Below are 20,274 nucleotides of genomic sequence, written 5' to 3'. Positions count from 1 at the left end.
GTCAGTCTCCTGTCTCCCATGATGCAACTCTCCTCCAAACAGACAAAACACGCCCTCTCTCTCCCCAACACTAGCCATTCAAAGTCTTACCCTTCTCCAGGGAGTGTCCCTTCCATCTCTAATTCGAGCAGATCCATGCACCCCAATGTTCATAGCAGCACTATTTACAAGAGCCAAGACATGGAAGCCACCCAAACGTCCATCAACTGTTAATGGATAAAGAAGATGTGGTACATATGTATATATACAATGGAATATTACTCAGCCATAAAAAAGGAGGAAATAATACCATTTGTAGCAACATGGATGGACCTAGATATTGTCATACTAAGTGAAGTAAGTCAGACACAGAAAGACAAATATCATATGCCATCACTTATACGTGGAATCGTAAAAAAATGGTACAAATGAACTCATATACAAAACAGAAATAGAGTCCCAGATGTAGAAAACAAACTTATGGTTACCAGGGGGGTAAGCGGGGGCGGGGGGCGGGGAGGGATAAACTGGGAGATTGGGATTGGCAGATACACACTACTATATATAAAATAGATAACTAGTAAGGACCTACTGTATAGCACAGGCAACTCTACTGAATACTCTGTAATGACCTATTTGGGAAAAGAATCTAAAATGAGTAGATATATGTATATGTATAACTGATTCACTTTGCTGTACACCTGAAACTAACGCAACATTGTAAATCAACTATACTCCAATAACAATTGTTTGAAAAAACCATCATCGGACGTATCATTTGCAAATATTTTCTTCCATTCAGTAGGTGGCCTTTTTGTTTTGTTGATGGTTTTCTTTGCTGTGGAAAATCTTTTAAGTTTGAGTAGGTCTCATTTGTTTATTTTTGCTTTTATTTCCATTTCCTGAGGTGTCTCAGGGCACCTGTCCCGTTCAGGATGCCTTGTGTTACTGAGTGCTTGGTTGTTTTTGAACTGTCTACTGCCCATTGTCCTTAAGAAGGACTATTCTACTCTCTGTTTCTATAGGTTCCACCTTTTTACATTCCACATATAAGTGAGATTATACGGTACAGTACTTGCCCCTCTCTGTCTGACTTATTTCTGTTAGCATAATGCCCTGAAGATTCATCCATGTTGTAGCAAATGGCACGATTTCCTTCCATTTTATGGCTGAATAATATTCCATTGTGTGTGTGTGTGTGTGTGTGTGTGTGTGTATCACATCTTCTAATTGATTCAGTCTTCTTACTGTTACCGGTCTTTTCATATTTTCTATTTCTTCATGATTCAGTCTTGGTAAGTTGTATGTTTCTAGGAATTTATTCATTTCCTCTAGGTTATCCAATTTGTTGGCATATAGTCGTTTCCAGCAGTCTCTTATGACCCTATGGATTTCTGTGGTATCAGTTGTAACGTCTCCTCTTTCACTCATAATTTGATTTGAGTCTTATCTCTTTCCTTATTGTTAGGCCAGCCAAAAGTTTTTCAATTTGGTTTCCCATATTTTATGTAGGCTTTCTTCAAGCTTTTTCATTCTTTGTTTCTTTGTTCTCTTCTGACTGGATAACCTCAAGTGACCTGGCTTCTACTTCACAGACTCTTTCTTCTGCTTGATAAAGTTTGCTGTTGACATTCTGTATTGCATTTTTCATTTCATTCATTGTATTCGTCAGCTCCAGGATTTCTGTTTGGTTCTTTTTTTATGATTTCTATCTCTCTGTTAAACTTCTCATTTTGTTCATGTATTTTTCTCCTGATTTTGTTGAATTGTCTTTCTGTGTTTCCTGGCAACTCACTGAGCTTCCTGAAAACAACTGTTTTGAATTCTTTATTGGGCAAATTGCAGGTCTCCATTCTTTGGCGTCAGTTATTGGAAGATTATTGTGTTCCTTTGGTGGTGTCATGTTTCCTTGGTTCTTCATGCCTTGCACCGATGTCTTCACATTTGAAGAAGTAGTCACCTCCTTCAGTCTTTACTGACTGGCTTCAGGAGAGAAATACATTTCATCAACCCTGTTAGGGATTCTGAGGTTTTCTCAAACCTTTTCTGTAGATACTCCTGATCCACACCTCTTGTTTCCTCTTGGGGGGAATTACTAAGATTGATGACTTCTCACAAAAGCCACACTGGGTGCTGACACTCTTTTGTTTGTTTTCCCTAGGGCAATGCTAAATGCTCAATCTTGCATGCTTTCCCTCAATCCCACAGAGCCTGGCCAGCTTTCTGTGCATGCTCCCTAGCTGTCTACAAAGGCTCACACTTGCTGCCCTCAGGTGCATGCCCAGGGAGCTAAACATGGGGTGGGATGTGTGTGGGTGAGGTCAGCAGAGCATTGGGGGTGCCCATGGGTCACTTGGGGGTGTCCACAAGTGAGGCATCCCTAGAGGCTCACGGGCTGGCTTCCTGATTGAGTCTCTGATGTGTTGAGTAGGTTCCACATCCCTATTATGCCTTCCAAGAACCCTGGGTACTGTTGCTCCCTGCTCCCCAGTCATGCGGCACACTCCGTATTCTGGACGGGATGAGAAAGAAGTGGGGCTCTTTGGCAGTGTCACACACAGCTGGAGAAGCCAGGTCCTCACTCACACGTTCCCACTTTTCCCTGTGGGAGAAATCACTGGCTGACATGGTTTCTCATGGCACCGAGCTGTGCTGCCTTGGGAGAGGAGAGACACAGGCAAAGTGAAAGGTTCCTCTTACCCTCGTCAGTGCATCCAATCTTGGATTTCTTTTGCTCCAACAGCATGCTGAAACTTCTCTGCTGGACTCCAGGACTTCTGCAAAGGTATTCTTGCCTGTGGATGCATGTCAAAATGTATGTTCTTAAGGCGGGGAGACAGTAGAAAACTCCTATTTCACCATTTTCATGACATCACTCCCTTCGTTTCTGATCTTACAGGAAAAACATTCTGTTTTTCACTCTTAAATATGATGCTAGGGCTTCCCTGGTGGCGCAGTGGTTAAGAATCCGCCTGCCAATGCAGGGGACACGGGTTCGAGCCCTGGTCCGGGAAGATCCCACATGCCGCGGAGCAACGAAGCCCGCACGCCGCAACTACTGAGCCCGTGTGCTACAACTACTGAAGCCCACGCACCTAGAGCCCATGCTCTGCAACAAAAGAAGCCACCGCAATGAGAAGCCCACACACCGCAACAAAGAGTAGCCCCCGCTCGCCGCAACTAGAGGAAGCCCACGTGCAGCAACGAAGACCCGACGCAGCCAAAAATAAATAAATTAAATAAATAAATTTATTAAAAAAAAATATGATGCTAGCTATAGTGTTGGGAAAGCAGTCTCATGCATGCAGCCTTTGGACCCCCACTCAGCTGCATAATAATGGGCCTTTGTCCTGGAACACTTTCTTAGCAGATGAGATGGGGAAGATGATGTAGGGCACACTTGGGTGGATAGAAGTAAAAGGAGATCATTTTCTAGGAGTCTGCCTGAATGCTTTTACCAAAACAAATTTAATGAGGCAGGATGCAGAGGGAACAAGTTGCCTAAAACTGTCCAACGTAGTTGGAGAGTTCTCTGAACCTTGAGGCTGCTCTTAGCACAGCAGAGTCTACAGATGGAACTGGGTGCTAAAAGTGTCCCCAGTTCAAACAGTGGAACACCCTGTGAGGAACTGTGCATTTTGGAGGGTCTCTGGGGCTAATCTCAACTTCACAGCGTCATCAGCTTTTTCGCTCTCAGGTCTTTATCTGACAGAGCGGCAGGCACGTTTGCCAAAGAGTATATGCACCCTGGGAGGTGCAGCTTGGAGTAGGAGGGTTCAGGATAGGGACACTAACATCACAGCTTACCTTAACCCATTTCTGGCTCCCAGTGAGGAGGAACTCCTGGCAATGGTGTTGGCACCACGTTGAGCAGGTCCTATGTAGACCCCTTAGGATCTGAATTTCTGAATTTGGGAGGTGGTAATACCATTGAATAATACGTCCTTTCCATGTCACTTTACTGAATAATATAATACCATTTCTGTAAGCAATGGCATGGACATAATGTTGCTATTTAGTGGGGACTAGGAAGACATAAGAGTCCTGCAAATTGGTTTCCTTATCTGTAAAAGGAAGAGGTTGGAGAAAGGGACCAGGGTCCCTTCTTGCTTAAGAAGCTCTGATTCTAACATCCCATCCTGTGTATGAAGATAATCACCAATTTGAAATCGCAGCATTTATTTTAAAACATATATTTTTCAAAATGTATGTTTGTTTTTTTCGGGTTCCTGTAGCTGATGCTATTTCACTCAGCACTATTATTGTTATGGCTGAATACTGGAATAGAGGAGATCACTTTTGGACATGTTGATTTGATGTGTCTATTTCACATCTAAGTAAAGATGTCTAGTTGAAAGTTGGATATGGGAGTCTGGAGTTCCGGAAAGTGGTCTGCACTGGAGATAGATCTTTGGAAGATAGCAGCATAGATAGCTTCTATTTAAAGCCATCAGCTTGGATGAACTCACCAAGGGAGGCAAGGTGTGGGTGTAGCAGGTGTATCAGCCCAAGGACTGAGCCCCCAGCCTCCAGCCCTTGTGCCCAGGTCTTGTGATCGCCCCTGCCCTCCTTGCTATTTATTCCTCCAAACACCTACTTATTTCATTTAACTCCACCCAAACGTGTCCATATGTAAGCATGTGTTCCCACTGTCATGTTGCCAACTTCACTTGCATTCTGCCCTGGCCTCCCTCAGCTTACTCTCAAGGAGGAGCTGAAAAGAGCTGTTTTAAAAAGGCAGATCACATTGCAGCTCAGTTCAACGCTCTTCGGTGGTTTCACTGCACCCAAACTCCTTAAAATCTGGAACTCCTTGCTGTCCCACTTGTATCTCCATCATGATGCATTTACCTACATCTAACCCCCCACACCTGTTAAGAAATGCAGGTGAGGAGAAAGTGGGATGCAATTTCAACTAGGGTGGCCAGCAAAGCCTCGCTGAGCGGGTGACATTTCAGTAATCCAGGTGAACTCTGGATGAAGAGTTCTAGAAAAGAAAAGGCCAGTGCAAAGGCCCTGAGGCAGGAATGAATGGGCCTCGTTTTTCATAAAGGGCAACGAGCCCTGTGTGGCTGGATTCAAATAGGCAAGGGGAAAGGGGAAGGGGAAGGGGAAGGGATGAAGCCAGAGAGGATACAGGCTGGATCACGTAGGACTCTTCAGGCCACTGTAAGACTTTGTTTTCAACTCTGACAGGGAGCCCCTTGGAGGGTTTGGAACTGAGTAGAACAAAAACAACCAAAAATATCCACATTGGCTTAAGCCAAAGGGAGAATTTCTGGGCCTGTGTAACTGAAATGTACAGAGGTAGTTCCTGTCTTCAGGCATGGCTGGATCCAGGACTCGACTCTCTGAGATCTGTCTTCTTGCTCTAGCTTCCCCTCTGTCCATTGCCAGCCTGCCTCCCCTGCAGCCCTAAAAGTGTCACTGGTTGGATGGGATCACCACGGCTGGCGGAAAGCAGTGCTCCGATTGGCTAGGCCTGAGCCACATGCCCACCCCTGGAATCAGAGGTGAAGTCAACTCTATCAGAACCATAACGGCCGAGAGAAAAAGAAAGGGGAGATTTTCTAGGGTGACATGAGGACACCAGTACCAAGAGAAGGGAAACGGATGCTGGGTGACAAAACCCATAGATGTCCCCTACAGTGGTGCAGACTTTTCATCAAATTCAAAATCCATTTCTAATGGTTATTTTTTTAAAAAGCAAGACTAGGAAAGATTCTTCTCGTAATAGAGCATGTGCCCTGCTACTGGCCCTCCCATCAGCTTCCATCCCCTGACTCTGGGGTTCCACATCCACTTCAGCGGGCTGTCCTCTTCCTAATCCTCCCACACAGACCTTTGCTGAATTACAGTTTGTAAGTAAGTGGTTTTAAAGGGAAAAAATGGAGCAGACTATTATTTTCCAAAGGAAAAACATTTCAAAACTAATAATTCCTTATGAAAATATTTAAACAACATGGAAGTCTCAAATCTAAATAGTGAAAGGTTTCTTCCCTAATGCCCAGTGATGGATGACATTGACAGCAGGGGTGGCTCCTTCCAGGTGGTGACTCTGCCTTTCCCCACATGTTCATATGGTCAGAATGTTTTGAAACACAGGAATATGCCATACCCAGAATTCTGCAATTTGCTTTAATCTCTTTCCATATTAGTTCCCAGCTACCTACTTTGCTCGGACTGCCGTATGTTACTCCACCAGGACGGGCTTACCGTGATTTACTGAACGTTTCCCCCGTCGATGTACATTCTACCAATTTTTCACAATGACAAACAACGCTGTAATTAACACTGTGGTCAATTCTGCCTTGTGCACATACACAAGAGTTTTTCTGTGATAGATTCCCAAAGGTGGGTCAAAGGATATGCATATCTTAATATTTAATAGGAAATGCCAATCAAATGTCCAGATAGATTTTACCACCACTCTGATAGTGTGTAAGAGTCCTTGTTTCTAACTATAGCCTTCTCGAACACTGAAGATTTCAGTTAATTAAATTAATCCTACACTGAGCTCTGCTCTGGTCCCACAAAGCAAATCTTAAAAAAGTAAGACTCAAGAGGTTCAAACTGTTTCCAAGGAACTTAATAGGCTCCCAGGACAAAGCTCAAGAATAAGTTTAGGAATAGAAAAACATCCAGCACCCAAGGGAAATCTTATAATGCCTAGCACCCAATCTAAATTTACCGGGCATGCAAAGAAGCAGGACAATCCAAACCATTACGACAGAAATCAGTTAAAATGCATCGATTGGAAAGGAAGAAGTAAATGTGCCTTTGTTTACAGACAGAATGATTGTATATGGAGAAAGGCCCATGGGATTTATAAAAAGAGCTATTACTATCAACTAGTGAGTTTAGCAAGGTTGCAGAATACAAGCTGTTTTAGAGGGAGCTAATCACCTCACCCCAAACACTTAACCAACTGCCCAGCACTTTTCTTTGCAGATCTGAAACAAGGTCGGTAAGCCACAAATTCCTACTTAGTATTCTGGCGTTATATGTTAATATAAAAATGTAACTATAAAACTAAGAAAATATTCCAGAATTAACACTGGATGGCAGGACACCATTTTCTTTTTGTTCCACTTCTTACATTGTCTTCAATTACGTGTACTACTTGAATAGCTGAATCCCAGACCTCCCCTCCAACCTGAGGACAAATGCAAGAATATTAGGAGGTGCAGAAGCTAAAACTAAACTCAGACACAGAACAGCAGCTCAGGTGTATTTTCTGCAGTTACCATTTAACCACCAAACGAAATACGTGGACCCTGAGCGCCCAAGGGCCAGTACAGGCAAAAGACGAAGCCGCAACAACAAAGTGGTGACCACTGAAGAAAGCGATGCCCTAGGGAAGGACGCCAAGGACAGGACACATAAGTTAGCGTTAGCCCCTTCTGGGCTGCTGAGGCATGACAAAAAAGGGGGGCACAACGTCCTGGATGATCTGAACCACCTGGGAAACCAGGTTCAGACAGGAGGTGATGGAAGTTCGCAGTTGGCCAAGGTCTTCAGCAGTCAATCGGCTAAAAGGGAGGAAAAAATAAAATTCAAGTGCGTGGGGAAGAGCACGTCCCTCCCTGTCCCCCCACACCGACAATCCCAGAGCAGCACACTTCTTCTTTAGGCTTAACCCTCCATTACAGCTCCACCGGGGCTGAGCCTGGCTCTGGCCACCTGCCACCACCCCCCCGCCAGCACCCTCTAGAACCGACATGACCAGGACGCTGCCCTCCACGTCGAGCTCCTTCTGAATGGGCGGTGGGACTCGAAAGTATACAGTCAGGAACCCGCGGGCGATCTCCGCGTCCAAGGGCGCTGGGAAAAGCACAGTAAGGGTGCTGGTGGAGATATGGTTAAGGCACCATCCACACTACTGATTTCGCCTGTGCGTCAGGCTTCCTCCTCACTGAGACCCGCCTTCACCCCCCACCCCCCGGCTTCCCCCCCAGACCACCCCTTAGGCCGTCCACAACCTCCCACCCTATACACTGAGGCCACCCTGGACATCACCACCCCTACCCTCCGGTTTCCCTCAGGCTGGTTTTCCCCACCACCATCCCGTCAGCCCAGACCACCCTTGGCCCATACCCTCCAGCCGCCCAGAGTTCCCTCCTTCTACACTTCAGGCCCCACCGCCTGCAGCCCCTCCCCCCAAACCACCTCCAGCCCAGCCCCTGGCCGCCCGGCCCACTGGGGCTCCTGCAAAAGGATACCACTGTAGCGCCTGCTGACCCGGACCTCCGGCCCCGGGTGCTGCGTCTCTACGTGGCCCTGCTGCGTGGGCTGCCCGCTGGATCTGCACAAGGCCACCGGCTGCGCCACCTGCCTCTCCTGCGACGCCAGGGTTGCTAGGGTCTCCAGGGTCGCCAGGATTGACTGGGTCACCGGGGTCACCCTGGCCACCACGTGCTGCTCCCACTGCAACGGCCGCGGCACCTGCGCCTTCGTCTGCTGCCCTCATGGCTCCTCCACCATCTGCCTCAGACTCCATCTAGAACCGCTTCCACCCTCGCTACGAGTTGGGGAAGAACAAAACGCTCCCTCACAAGACCCAACCCCCTAACGCCCCCTGCAACTCGGGATTCCCAGAGCGCCTGCGCACACAGACCCCTGCTAATGCCTCCTGACTCGTGACTGGTTCCCACCGACAGAGCCTGCAGGCTCTCCAGCCAATGGGCGCCCCCTCATGCAGCTCCACACCTCAGAGCGCTGTGTAACCCCAATGAGCCTGCGCAAACAGACACCCACAGGGTCTGGTCCCGCTAACCGGCCTACCTCGGGCCCAGACACCCCGTAAGCGGCTTAGCCATGAGGCCTCCAGGTGACGCTCCTCCCCTTAGTGTGGCTGGAGCTCCCCAGTGCGCATGTCCAAACAGACCCGCGCCCCACCTCCTAAGGCCTTTGGGCACGTAACTCTTTCCCAGCCAAGCCTGCAAACCCCAGGCGAGCCCCGTGCCCTTCGAAGTCTGTGTCAGTGCCAGCCGGGCCAACTTCACATGTGACCAGCCTGCTGAGCACAGGTCCCTGTCATCGAGTTCTGGAAGGAAGTCGGGCACCTCTGGGCCAGGCCCGGCCAGCCCTCTGGTCTCCCACACGTAGCTCAAGTCTGCATGTGTGTGCGTGTGCACGCGTGCGTGTGCATGTGCGTGCATGTGCACGCGTGCGTGTGTCGGGGCCCGGCCCTGGGGGGATGAGGCCAGGGATGCGGAGCGGGCGGTGCCTGCCCGCCTGGGGAGGGAAGCGGGGGGACTGCTGCTGGGCCCGCTGGGGACGGCGTGGGGCCGGGCCGCCAGCGGCTCCAAGGCTCCGGGGACACAGACTGCAGCGACTCCAGGCTGCAGGCTTGGCCCAGGCCGGCCAGGTGCATGGGGGAGACCGGCTGGATTCAAGGGCTGCGGCTTCGGGGGCGGCGGGGGGCGCCACCCCAGGGCCACCCCCAGTCTCCTGGCCCTTTGCTGGCACAGCCCTCATGGGCTTTCCCTCCCCCAGGAACAAAGTCTTGCGGCTCTCCGGGGGGCTGGAGGTTCCGGGGGCCCTCAGCTGGGAGGTGACCCTGTGTCTGCTGGGTGCTGGTCTACTTCTGTGTCGGGAAGGGGGTCAAGTCGACAGGAAAGGTACAGCCGGGGTGACGGCAGGGCTGGGGGCAGCACTGCCTGGGGGGGTGTGGGTGTCTGCCAGCGACCACTGCTGCAACGGGAGGAGACTGGACCAGGGCCAGAGCCCGAGGAGGGGCAGGGACTTCAGTCCGGGCCACGTGATCCCCACCCCTTGGCTGGAGAGTCCTCTCCACCCTGCACCTCCAGGCCCGGCAGCCTTCCCTCCCGAGTGGAGGCGGAGAGGCCCCGGCAGCGGCTGCCCCTTCCCTGGGGTCGGGGGCATCCCTGGCTCGCCTTCCCTCCCTTCCAGTTTCTCTCGGTTCTGGCTCTGAGTCAGTTTTTGACCGTCTGGGTAGACCTGGTCTCCGCCTGTCTCTCTCACCTGCCTGTCTGCCCTGGGGGACCCAGCGGGGAGCCTGGACACATCCCTCCCTCAGGGGCTCCCTGTCACGTTGGGGAGACATATGTAAGAACAGTTGCGCCGTTGAACAGGGCTCACCGGATGAAGGTTGGAGTGGATGGCGAGGGGCCAAGCCACAGAACCCAGCAAGGTCCACCCTCTGGCTACTGGACTCCGTAGTAATAGCTGGCACTTCCTATGTGCCATACGCTGTTTCGAGGGCTTTCCGTGTATTAGTCCATCATGTAGGTTTTCAGACAATATTGCCAACGTCAGTCTCCTGTCTCCCATGATGCAACTCTCCTCCAAACAGACAAAACACGCCCACTCTCTCCCCAACACTAGCCATTCAAAGTCTTACCCTTCTCCAGGGAGTGTCCCTTCCATCTCTAATTCGAGCAGATCCATGCACCCCAATGTTCATAGCAGCACTATTTACAAGAGCCAAGACATGGAAGCCACCCAAACGTCCATCAACTGTTAATGGATAAAGAAGATGTGGTACATATGTATATATACAATGGAATATTACTCAGCCATAAAAAAGGAGGAAATAATACCATTTGTAGCAACATGGATGGACCTAGATATTGTCATACTAAGTGAAGTAAGTCAGACACAGAAAGACAAATATCATATGCCATCACTTATACGTGGAATCGTAAAAAAATGGTACAAATGAACTCATATACAAAACAGAAATAGAGTCCCAGATGTAGAAAACAAACTTATGGTTACCAGGGGGGTAAGCGGGGGCGGGGGGCGGGGAGGGATAAACTGGGAGATTGGGATTGGCAGATACACACTACTATATATAAAATAGATAACTAGTAAGGACCTACTGTATAGCACAGGCAACTCTACTGAATACTCTGTAATGACCTATTTGGGAAAAGAATCTAAAATGAGTAGATATATGTATATGTATAACTGATTCACTTTGCTGTACACCTGAAACTAACGCAACATTGTAAATCAACTATACTCCAATAACAATTGTTTGAAAAAACCATCATCGGACGTATCATTTGCAAATATTTTCTTCCATTCAGTAGGTGGCCTTTTTGTTTTGTTGATGGTTTTCTTTGCTGTGGAAAATCTTTTAAGTTTGAGTAGGTCTCATTTGTTTATTTTTGCTTTTATTTCCATTTCCTGAGGTGTCTCAGGGCACCTGTCCCGTTCAGGATGCCTTGTGTTACTGAGTGCTTGGTTGTTTTTGAACTGTCTACTGCCCATTGTCCTTAAGAAGGACTATTCTACTCTCTGTTTCTATAGGTTCCACCTTTTTACATTCCACATATAAGTGAGATTATACGGTACAGTACTTGCCCCTCTCTGTCTGACTTATTTCTGTTAGCATAATGCCCTGAAGATTCATCCATGTTGTAGCAAATGGCACGATTTCCTTCCATTTTATGGCTGAATAATATTCCATTGTGTGTGTGTATGTGTGTGTGTGTGTGTGTGTGTGTGTGTGTGTGTATCACATCTTCTAATTGATTCAGTCTTCTTACTGTTACCGGTCTTTTCATATTTTCTATTTCTTCATGATTCAGTCTTGGTAAGTTGTATGTTTCTAGGAATTTATTCATTTCCTCTAGGTTATCCAATTTGTTGGCATATAGTCGTTTCCAGCAGTCTCTTATGACCCTATGGATTTCTGTGGTATCAGTTGTAACGTCTCCTCTTTCACTCATAATTTGATTTGAGTCTTATCTCTTTCCTTATTGTTAGGCCAGCCAAAAGTTTTTCAATTTGGTTTCCCATATTTTATGTAGGCTTTCTTCAAGCTTTTTCATTCTTTGTTTCTTTGTTCTCTTCTGACTGGATAACCTCAAGTGACCTGGCTTCTACTTCACAGACTCTTTCTTCTGCTTGATAAAGTTTGCTGTTGACATTCTGTATTGCATTTTTCATTTCATTCATTGTATTCGTCAGCTCCAGGATTTCTGTTTGGTTCTTTTTTTATGATTTCTATCTCTCTGTTAAACTTCTCATTTTGTTCATGTATTTTTCTCCTGATTTTGTTGAATTGTCTTTCTGTGTTTCCTGGCAACTCACTGAGCTTCCTGAAAACAACTGTTTTGAATTCTTTATTGGGCAAATTGCAGGTCTCCATTCTTTGGCGTCAGTTATTGGAAGATTATTGTGTTCCTTTGGTGGTGTCATGTTTCCTTGGTTCTTCATGCCTTGCACCGATGTCTTCACATTTGAAGAAGTAGTCACCTCCTTCAGTCTTTACTGACTGGCTTCAGGAGAGAAATACATTTCATCAACCCTGTTAGGGATTCTGAGGTTTTCTCAAACCTTTTCTGTAGATACTCCTGATCCACACCTCTTGTTTCCTCTTGGGGGGAATTACTAAGATTGATGACTTCTCACAAAAGCCACACTGGGTGCTGACACTCTTTTGTTTGTTTTCCCTAGGGCAATGCTAAATGCTCAATCTTGCATGCTTTCCCTCAATCCCACAGAGCCTGGCCAGCTTTCTGTGCATGCTCCCTAGCTGTCTACAAAGGCTCACACTTGCTGCCCTCAGGTGCATGCCCAGGGAGCTAAACATGGGGTGGGATGTGTGTGGGTGAGGTCAGCAGAGCATTGGGGGTGCCCATGGGTCACTTGGGGGTGTCCACAAGTGAGGCATCCCTAGAGGCTCACGGGCTGGCTTCCTGATTGAGTCTCTGATGTGTTGAGTAGGTTCCACATCCCTATTATGCCTTCCAAGAACCCTGGGTACTGTTGCTCCCTGCTCCCCAGTCATGCGGCACACTCCGTATTCTGGACGGGATGAGAAAGAAGTGGGGCTCTTTGGCAGTGTCACACACAGCTGGAGAAGCCAGGTCCTCACTCACACGTTCCCACTTTTCCCTGTGGGAGAAATCACTGGCTGACATGGTTTCTCATGGCACCGAGCTGTGCTGCCTTGGGAGAGGAGAGACACAGGCAAAGTGAAAGGTTCCTCTTACCCTCGTCAGTGCATCCAATCTTGGATTTCTTTTGCTCCAACAGCATGCTGAAACTTCTCTGCTGGACTCCAGGACTTCTGCAAAGGTATTCTTGCCTGTGGATGCATGTCAAAATGTATGTTCTTAAGGCGGGGAGACAGTAGAAAACTCCTATTTCACCATTTTCATGACATCACTCCCTTCGTTTCTGATCTTACAGGAAAAACATTCTGTTTTTCACTCTTAAATATGATGCTAGGGCTTCCCTGGTGGCGCAGTGGTTAAGAATCCGCCTGCCAATGCAGGGGACACGGGTTCGAGCCCTGGTCCGGGAAGATCCCACATGCCGCGGAGCAACGAAGCCCGCACGCCGCAACTACTGAGCCCGTGTGCTACAACTACTGAAGCCCACGCACCTAGAGCCCATGCTCTGCAACAAAAGAAGCCACCGCAATGAGAAGCCCACACACCGCAACAAAGAGTAGCCCCCGCTCGCCGCAACTAGAGGAAGCCCACGTGCAGCAACGAAGACCCGACGCAGCCAAAAATAAATAAATTAAATAAATAAATTTATTAAAAAAAAATATGATGCTAGCTATAGTGTTGGGAAAGCAGTCTCATGCATGCAGCCTTTGGACCCCCACTCAGCTGCATAATAATGGGCCTTTGTCCTGGAACACTTTCTTAGCAGATGAGATGGGGAAGATGATGTAGGGCACACTTGGGTGGATAGAAGTAAAAGGAGATCATTTTCTAGGAGTCTGCCTGAATGCTTTTACCAAAACAAATTTAATGAGGCAGGATGCAGAGGGAACAAGTTGCCTAAAACTGTCCAACGTAGTTGGAGAGTTCTCTGAACCTTGAGGCTGCTCTTAGCACAGCAGAGTCTACAGATGGAACTGGGTGCTAAAAGTGTCCCCAGTTCAAACAGTGGAACACCCTGTGAGGAACTGTGCATTTTGGAGGGTCTCTGGGGCTAATCTCAACTTCACAGCGTCATCAGCTTTTTCGCTCTCAGGTCTTTATCTGACAGAGCGGCAGGCACGTTTGCCAAAGAGTATATGCACCCTGGGAGGTGCAGCTTGGAGTAGGAGGGTTCAGGATAGGGACACTAACATCACAGCTTACCTTAACCCATTTCTGGCTCCCAGTGAGGAGGAACTCCTGGCAATGGTGTTGGCACCACGTTGAGCAGGTCCTATGTAGACCCCTTAGGATCTGAATTTCTGAATTTGGGAGGTGGTAATACCATTGAATAATACGTCCTTTCCATGTCACTTTACTGAATAATATAATACCATTTCTGTAAGCAATGGCATGGACATAATGTTGCTATTTAGTGGGGACTAGGAAGACATAAGAGTCCTGCAAATTGGTTTCCTTATCTGTAAAAGGAAGAGGTTGGAGAAAGGGACCAGGGTCCCTTCTTGCTTAAGAAGCTCTGATTCTAACATCCCATCCTGTGTATGAAGATAATCACCAATTTGAAATCGCAGCATTTATTTTAAAACATATATTTTTCAAAATGTATGTTTGTTTTTTTCGGGTTCCTGTAGCTGATGCTATTTCACTCAGCACTATTATTGTTATGGCTGAATACTGGAATAGAGGAGATCACTTTTGGACATGTTGATTTGATGTGTCTATTTCACATCTAAGTAAAGATGTCTAGTTGAAAGTTGGATATGGGAGTCTGGAGTTCCGGAAAGTGGTCTGCACTGGAGATAGATCTTTGGAAGATAGCAGCATAGATAGCTTCTATTTAAAGCCATCAGCTTGGATGAACTCACCAAGGGAGGCAAGGTGTGGGTGTAGCAGGTGTATCAGCCCAAGGACTGAGCCCCCAGCCTCCAGCCCTTGTGCCCAGGTCTTGTGATCGCCCCTGCCCTCCTTGCTATTTATTCCTCCAAACACCTACTTATTTCATTTAACTCCACCCAAACGTGTCCATATGTAAGCATGTGTTCCCACTGTCATGTTGCCAACTTCACTTGCATTCTGCCCTGGCCTCCCTCAGCTTACTCTCAAGGAGGAGCTGAAAAGAGCTGTTTTAAAAAGGCAGATCACATTGCAGCTCAGTTCAACGCTCTTCGGTGGTTTCACTGCACCCAAACTCCTTAAAATCTGGAACTCCTTGCTGTCCCACTTGTATCTCCATCATGATGCATTTACCTACATCTAACCCCCCACACCTGTTAAGAAATGCAGGTGAGGAGAAAGTGGGATGCAATTTCAACTAGGGTGGCCAGCAAAGCCTCGCTGAGCGGGTGACATTTCAGTAATCCAGGTGAACTCTGGATGAAGAGTTCTAGAAAAGAAAAGGCCAGTGCAAAGGCCCTGAGGCAGGAATGAATGGGCCTCGTTTTTCATAAAGGGCAACGAGCCCTGTGTGGCTGGATTCAAATAGGCAAGGGGAAAGGGGAAGGGGAAGGGGAAGGGATGAAGCCAGAGAGGATACAGGCTGGATCACGTAGGACTCTTCAGGCCACTGTAAGACTTTGTTTTCAACTCTGACAGGGAGCCCCTTGGAGGGTTTGGAACTGAGTAGAACAAAAACAACCAAAAATATCCACATTGGCTTAAGCCAAAGGGAGAATTTCTGGGCCTGTGTAACTGAAATGTACAGAGGTAGTTCCTGTCTTCAGGCATGGCTGGATCCAGGACTCGACTCTCTGAGATCTGTCTTCTTGCTCTAGCTTCCCCTCTGTCCATTGCCAGCCTGCCTCCCCTGCAGCCCTAAAAGTGTCACTGGTTGGATGGGATCACCACGGCTGGCGGAAAGCAGTGCTCCGATTGGCTAGGCCTGAGCCACATGCCCACCCCTGGAATCAGAGGTGAAGTCAACTCTATCAGAACCATAACGGCCGAGAGAAAAAGAAAGGGGAGATTTTCTAGGGTGACATGAGGACACCAGTACCAAGAGAAGGGAAACGGATGCTGGGTGACAAAACCCATAGATGTCCCCTACAGTGGTGCAGACTTTTCATCAAATTCAAAATCCATTTCTAATGGTTATTTTTTTAAAAAGCAAGACTAGGAAAGATTCTTCTCGTAATAGAGCATGTGCCCTGCTACTGGCCCTCCCATCAGCTTCCATCCCCTGACTCTGGGGTTCCACATCCACTTCAGCGGGCTGTCCTCTTCCTAATCCTCCCACACAGACCTTTGCTGAATTACAGTTTGTAAGTAAGTGGTTTTAAAGGGAAAAAATGGAGCAGACTATTATTTTCCAAAGGAAAAACATTTCAAAACTAATAATTCCTTATGAAAATATTTAAACAACATGGAAGTCTCAAATCTAAATAGTGAAAGGTTTCTTCCCTAATGCCCAGTGATGGATGACATTGACAGCAGGGGTGGCTCCTTCCAGGTGGTGACTCTGCCTTTCCCCACATGTTCATATGGTCAGAATGTTTTGAAACACAGGAATATGCCATACCCAGAATTCTGCAATTTGCTTTAATCTCTTTCCATATTAGTTCCCAGCTACCTACTTTGCTCGGACTGCCGTATGTTACTCCACCAGGACGGGCTTACCGTGATTTACTGAACGTTTCCCCCGTCGATGTACATTCTACCAATTTTTCACAATGACAAACAACGCTGTAATTAACACTGTGGTCAATTCTGCCTTGTGCACATACACAAGAGTTTTTCTGTGATAGATTCCCAAAGGTGGGTCAAAGGATATGCATATCTTAATATTTAATAGGAAATGCCAATCAAATGTCCAGATAGATTTTACCACCACTCTGATAGTGTGTAAGAGTCCTTGTTTCTAACTATAGCCTTCTCGAACACTGAAGATTTCAGTTAATTAAATTAATCCTACACTGAGCTCTGCTCTGGTCCCACAAAGCAAATCTTAAAAAAGTAAGACTCAAGAGGTTCAAACTGTTTCCAAGGAACTTAATAGGCTCCCAGGACAAAGCTCAAGAATAAGTTTAGGAATAGAAAAACATCCAGCACCCAAGGGAAATCTTATAATGCCTAGCACCCAATCTAAATTTACCGGGCATGCAAAGAAGCAGGACAATCCAAACCATTACGACAGAAATCAGTTAAAATGCATCGATTGGAAAGGAAGAAGTAAATGTGCCTTTGTTTACAGACAGAATGATTGTATATGGAGAAAGGCCCATGGGATTTATAAAAAGAGCTATTACTATCAACTAGTGAGTTTAGCAAGGTTGCAGAATACAAGCTGTTTTAGAGGGAGCTAATCACCTCACCCCAAACACTTAACCAACTGCCCAGCACTTTTCTTTGCAGATCTGAAACAAGGTCGGTAAGCCACAAATTCCTACTTAGTATTCTGGCGTTATATGTTAATATAAAAATGTAACTATAAAACTAAGAAAATATTCCAGAATTAACACTGGATGGCAGGACACCATTTTCTTTTTGTTCCACTTCTTACATTGTCTTCAATTACGTGTACTACTTGAATAGCTGAATCCCAGACCTCCCCTCCAACCTGAGGACAAATGCAAGAATATTAGGAGGTGCAGAAGCTAAAACTAAACTCAGACACAGAACAGCAGCTCAGGTGTATTTTCTGCAGTTACCATTTAATCACCAAACGAAATACGTGGACCCTGAGCGCCCAAGGGCCAGTACAGGCAAAAGACGAAGCCGCAACAACAAAGTGGTGACCACTGAAGAAAGCGATGCCCTAGGGAAGGACGCCAAGGACAGGACACATAAGTTAGCGTTAGCCCCTTCTGGGCTGCTGAGGCATGACAAAAAAGGGGGGCACAACGTCCTGGATGATCTGAACCACCTGGGAAACCAGGTTCAGACAGGAGGTGATGGAAGTTCGCAGTTGGCCAAGGTCTTCAGCAGTCAATCGGCTAAAAGGGAGGAAAAAATAAAATTCAAGTGCGTGGGGAAGAGCACGTCCCTCCCTGTCCCCCCACACCGACAATCCCAGAGCAGCACACTTCTTCTTTAGGCTTAACCCTCCATTACAGCTCCACCGGGGCTGAGCCTGGCTCTGGCCACCTGCCACCACCCCCCCGCCAGCACCCTCTAGAACCGACATGACCAGGACGCTGCCCTCCACGTCGAGCTCCTTCTGAATGGGCGGTGGGACTCGAAAGTATACAGTCAGGAACCCGCGGGCGATCTCCGCGTCCAAGGGCGCTGGGAAAAGCACAGTAAGGGTGCTGGTGGAGATATGGTTAAGGCACCATCCACACTACTGATTTCGCCTGTGCGTCAGGCTTCCTCCTCACTGAGACCCGCCTTCACCCCCCACCCCCCGGCTTCCCCCCCAGACCACCCCTTAGGCCGTCCACAACCTCCCACCCTATACACTGAGGCCACCCTGGACATCACCACCCCTACCCTCCGGTTTCCCTCAGGCTGGTTTTCCCCACCACCATCCCGTCAGCCCAGACCACCCTTGGCCCATACCCTCCAGCCGCCCAGAGTTCCCTCCTTCTACACTTCAGGCCCCACCGCCTGCAGCCCCTCCCCCCAAACCACCTCCAGCCCAGCCCCTGGCCGCCCGGCCCACTGGGGCTCCTGCAAAAGGATACCACTGTAGCGCCTGCTGACCCGGACCTCCGGCCCCGGGTGCTGCGTCTCTACGTGGCCCTGCTGCGTGGGCTGCCCGCTGGATCTGCACAAGGCCACCGGCTGCGCCACCTGCCTCTCCTGCGACGCCAGGGTTGCTAGGGTCTCCAGGGTCGCCAGGATTGACTGGGTCACCGGGGTCACCCTGGCCACCACGTGCTGCTCCCACTGCAACGGCCGCGGCACCTGCGCCTTCGTCTGCTGCCCTCATGGCTCCTCCACCATCTGCCTCAGACTCCATCTAGAACCGCTTCCACCCTCGCTACGAGTTGGGGAAGAACAAAACGCTCCCTCACAAGACCCAACCCCCTAACGCCCCCTGCAACTCGGGATTCCCAGAGCGCCTGCGCACACAGACCCCTGCTAATGCCTCCTGACTCGTGACTGGTTCCCACCGACAGAGCCTGCAGGCTCTCCAGCCAATGGGCGCCCCCTCATGCAGCTCCACACCTCAGAGCGCTGTGTAACCCCAATGAGCCTGCGCAAACAGACACCCACAGGGTCTGGTCCCGCTAACCGGCCTACCTCGGGCCCAGACACCCCGTAAGCGGCTTAGCCATGAGGCCTCCAGGTGACGCTCCTCCCCTTAGTGTGGCTGGAGCTCCCCAGTGCGCATGTCCAAACAGACCCGCGCCCCACCTCCTAAGGCCTTTGGGCACGTAACTCTTTCCCAGCCAAGCCTGCAAACCCCAGGCGAGCCCCGTGCCCTTCGAAGTCTGTGTCAGTGCCAGCCGGGCCAACTTCACATGTGACCAGCCTGCTGAGCACAGGTCCCTGTCATCGAGTTCTGGAAGGAAGTCGGGCACCTCTGGGCCAGGCCCGGCCAGCCCTCTGGTCTCCCACACGTAGCTCAAGTCTGCATGTGTGTGCGTGTGCACGCGTGCGTGTGCATGTGCGTGCATGTGCACGCGTGCGTGTGTCGGGGCCCGGCCCTGGGGGGATGAGGCCAGGGATGCGGAGCGGGCGGTGCCTGCCCGCCTGGGGAGGGAAGCGGGGGGACTGCTGCTGGGCCCGCTGGGGACGGCGTGGGGCCGGGCTGCCAGCGGCTCCAAGGCTCCGGGGACACAGACTGCAGCGACTCCAGGCTGCAGGCTTGGCCCGGGCCGGCCAGGTGCATGGGGGAGACCGGCTGGATTCAAGGGCTGCGGCGGCGGGGGCGGCGGGGGGCGCCACCCCAGGGCCACCCCCAGTCTCCTGGCCCTTTGCTGGCACAGCCCTCATGGGCTTTCCCTCCCCCAGGAACAAAATCTTGCGGCCCTCCGGGGGGCTGGCTGGAGGTTCCGGGGGCCCTCAGCTGGGAGGTGACCCTGTGTCTGCTGGGTGCTGGTCTACTTCTGTGTCGGGAAGGGGGTCAAGTCGACAGGAAAGGTACAGCCGGGGTGACGGCAGGGCTGGGGGCAGCACTGCCTGGGGGGGTGTGGGTGTCTGCCAGCGACCACTGCTGCAACGGGAGGAGACTGGACCAGGGCCAGAGCCCGAGGAGGGGCAGGGACTTCAGTCCGGGCCACGTGATCCCCACCCCTTGGCTGGAGAGTCCTCTCCACCCTGCACCTCCAGGCCCGGCAGCCTTCCCTCCCGAGTGGAGGCGGAGAGGCCCCGGCAGCGGCTGCCCCTTCCCTGGGGTCGGGGGCATCCCTGGCTCGCCTTCCCTCCCTTCCAGTTTCTCTCGGTTCTGGCTCTGAGTCAGTTTTTGACCGTCTGGGTAGACCTGGTCTCCGCCTGTCTCTCTCACCTGCCTGTCTGCCCTGGGGGACCCAGCGGGGAG

The 20,274-nt window shown here is 49.5% G+C and overlaps 1 long non-coding RNA gene across 1 annotated transcript; it reads right to left on the bottom strand.

Moving 5' to 3' along the window:
• Positions 1-9,405: 9,405 nt before the first annotated feature.
• LOC309620885 lies at positions 9,406-19,527 on the bottom strand. Its single transcript, XR_014239712.1, has 3 exons — positions 18,473-19,527; positions 10,934-18,097; positions 9,406-9,910 (listed from the first exon to the last, which is right to left on the bottom strand). It is a non-coding gene; the product is annotated as an uncharacterized lncRNA (long non-coding RNA).
• Positions 19,528-20,274: the final 747 nt, after the last annotated feature.

This window comes from Balaenoptera borealis, assembly GCF_965194805.1.
Source record: "Balaenoptera borealis genome assembly, chromosome: X".
In the NCBI taxonomy this organism is placed as follows: domain Eukaryota; kingdom Metazoa; phylum Chordata; class Mammalia; order Artiodactyla; family Balaenopteridae; genus Balaenoptera; species Balaenoptera borealis.
The sequence above is the reverse complement of the archived record's forward strand: the minus strand, read 5'-3'. Positions and strand labels throughout refer to the sequence as shown.